Source organism: Vicia villosa, linkage group LG2, assembly GCF_029867415.1.
Source record: "Vicia villosa cultivar HV-30 ecotype Madison, WI linkage group LG2, Vvil1.0, whole genome shotgun sequence".
Taxonomy (NCBI): Eukaryota; Viridiplantae; Streptophyta; class Magnoliopsida; order Fabales; family Fabaceae; genus Vicia; species Vicia villosa.
Genome location: NC_081181.1, coordinates 226687770 through 226691125, shown reverse-complemented (window position 1 = coordinate 226691125; position 3356 = coordinate 226687770). Strand labels below are relative to the sequence as shown.

Sequence of the window (3356 nt, the reverse complement as noted above, 5' to 3'; positions counted from 1 at the left end):
AAATGTCAATTTTTCAAATTCAATACCAGATTATCAGAAAACATGGACGTCACACACCTTTGAAAAATCGCAAGGGCATTGCATAATTCGGAAGACATCCTCTTGTAAGAAAACATCTCACAATGATAGATGAAAGTTGTTTTCTCTTGATCTCAAGTGGACGCGACAATATGTGTGTAACCGACCGTAATAAGCATCTAGGAAAAAGTATAAGGCATGTCTTGCCAACCTTTCTTGTTTGTTAAATTTATTTGTCCTAATTTTTAGGAAATAATTTCTCATCTAGTTAAGTCTTTCTTTAGAAAATTCTAGTCATTTCGTATGGATTATACTCTTGAAAAATAAATATGAGATTCAACGTGTACAAACTTTTATTTTTATTGTCAAGGTCAAAGTTGTTTGAGGTGACAATGAGTTTTCTATTGATAAATGTATTTGAATAAATAAATAAATAAAAATTATGCGCATAATTATCGTTATAATATACATAAAACTAAAAGAAAACACCTAAAATAAAACGGAAAGAATATATATTCATTTAAAAAAAATTATTAACTAAGTTTAAAAATTTGGAAGCTCATGAACCAAGGTTGTTTTAGCATATTAAAAATTAGTTTAAAATAAGTAGTAGTATTTTTGTAGAATTTTTCATAAAACATATTTTAAAAAATATAAAATGAGTTTCTTTTAATCTATTACAAAACCCATACATTTATAATAGTTCGTAAATGATTTGATAATTACAATTTTAAAATATACGAAAAGAGGTAGAAACATATTTATCATTAATATATAAAGAACAGGGGTATAATTTTGTTTAATGTTGTAGTTTATTTGTATCAAATGAAAGGAGAGAGTAAATTGAGCCCAGAATAATTGAAAATCCGGCCCAGTATGGTTGTAAAACGATTGAGCCCAGAATAGTTGAAAATCCGGCCCATTAAGGTTGTAAAACGAAATGATGGAAAAAAGAATTAAAAAAGCGCCGTTGCCGGGGATCGAACCCGGGTCACCCGCGTGACAGGCGGGAATACTTACCACTATACTACAACGACTTCTTGTTGTTGCAGTTGTGGTGTAGTATTATAATCATCATTTATTCCTTATTAACAGCTGAAACCAATACCATCCCATCTCATCCCCTTATTTCCTCTATTTATGTTTATTATAATAACATTTTCCTGTGCTTTTCTTTTTTCTGCTCATAACTCACTCAATAATTTCAATGTTGTATTTCTCGATTAAGATGTATATTACTATAATTATATTTTATTCATTTCTTTTTATCAATACTATTTAATATGTTTAATGTAAATTTTAAATCTATTTACTTTCAATAATAATAATAATAATAATCATTTTAAAGTATAACTTGTAAAAATATAATAGACTACTAAATTTAATATCTCACCCTATATTATTTAAAAAATCTTTTGTTACAAAATAAATCTTATTACTTTTTTCTTATAGTTGTTATTTAAATATACATTACAAAGTTTAAATGGGTCTTGTTTATTTTTGCATGATATTTACATAATAATTTATTTATAACTTTTACGTAATTTTGTTACTATCAAAGTCCAAAAGGGTCTAATTTAAATCTATCTGCATTATTATTATTATTATTATTATTATTATTATTATTATTATTATTATTATTATTAAAAATAATAAATCAATCATGTAACAATTATATTCTATTATATCTTTTTTCTTTAAATTTTTAATTTGTTATACAAATTATTATATTCTTTCTATTTTACAAATAATTCTAAATTATTTTAAATAAATTCATATAACATATTCAAAACTAAATAACATGTGCTCGCTTAATATTGATGTAGTTGATTTTGCTTGTGGCTTTTAGAAACATTCCTTCTAGGGGTCCAATAAAATTATCCTAGTACACAGTTCCTCAAACACGAGGCATTGAAAGGGAAAAGTAATTTACAAGTTTGGAGAAATCGATCCCCTCAAGGTGACCTCAAGGTACTCTTTTAGACTCTTCTATGAAAGAATAAGAGTTTTCTCTTCTTATGCCTCATTTTTAAGGGTGTCTCACAACCCATCCAGATCTTGGACCAACTGCCTCACAAGCTCTCGCCCTTTGGAAAGATTTTCTTTGGAAATGGCGAGTTTGGACTTCAACTCGTCCAGGGCTTGGGCGTCGTTTTTACTGAATATTTGCTTTATCAGTAAGCCCATAAGCATTATATTTTCCATCAAGTTAGAAAACTTGTGAGGCCCTGTAGTCACCAGGAGAATCTTCAGGGAAAGGGAGGCGGGCGCTAGTAAATTTTATGTCGTCAAATGTTTGATCGGTCCTTATCAAGGAATGAGGGGAGGGTCATCCTTGATTGGCGAAGGGTGTTCACCATATTTGTCATATTCTAGGACTATAATAGCATCATCCATTGGGATTGGAGAGGAATTTTCGTCTTGCTTCTGGCTTTTAGAAATATTCCTTCCATGTCCCAATAAAATCATCTCAATACATCGTCCATCTATCATGAGGCATTGGAAAGGACAAAGTGATTTTATCTAGGAGAAGGTAATTTCGTTCTAGGCATGACTGGGAAAATGAACTCTCTCGGGCGAGACTTTGTAAAGTCTCTCCGGTGAGACTTAGAAAGTTGAGTACCTCACACAAGACTTGATAAAAACTAGTCTCTTGGGAGATACTTAAATAGTCGAGTCTCTCTGGCGAAACTTAATAATCGAGTCCCTCTGGCGATACTTCGTAAAGGCGAGTATCTCGTACTAGGCTTAAATAACAGAGTTCGTTAGATGAGTTTGTAAACCTCTTGGGCCCTTGCTTTTGTTATCTTGCCACATTATAGGAGCTTTGTACTATTATGTTGTATGTTTATTGGTTTCATTGTGTAGCAACCTGCCCTAAAAATGAAGGTTTTAGAGTCGCCACCTATTCTGAAGGGCGAATAGGAAACCCTACGCAGTTTTAAAGATTCGGGGTAAGTTATTATAATCAGGTTGAGGGAAGGTATTAGGCACCCTCAACCCTTTCCTAAAGGCTAACATTGCAAAGATAAGGGTTTATGGCAAGGTTTATAGAGAAAGGTGACAGAGAGTAATAATAAGGCTAATTATATTGACATGATTAGAATTTAGAGGAAGTGGACTCGCCTTGTTACCAAGTGCCTACGTACCTCCTTATGGAGGATCAGAGTCTACGTAGTTCAGGGAGGGTTGTACACCCTTAGAGTTGAAATTTGATTTGAGATGGTTTTTAGAGGCTTTTTGAGTGGCCTATCGTAGTTATGATAATCCGTAGTTTGATATTGTGATTTTGAAAGGGTTTGAGAAGTATTTTAGGGTTTGGGCGTACAACCCTGATT

General features: G+C 31.8%; 1 non-coding gene across 1 annotated transcript; it reads right to left on the bottom strand.

The window, feature by feature from the left end:
* Positions 1-983: 983 nt before the first annotated feature.
* On the bottom strand, positions 984-1055 carry TRNAD-GUC (transfer RNA aspartic acid (anticodon GUC)). Its single transcript has one exon. It is a non-coding gene; the product is annotated as a tRNA-Asp (tRNA).
* Between the last annotated feature and the right edge of the window lie 2301 nt (positions 1056-3356).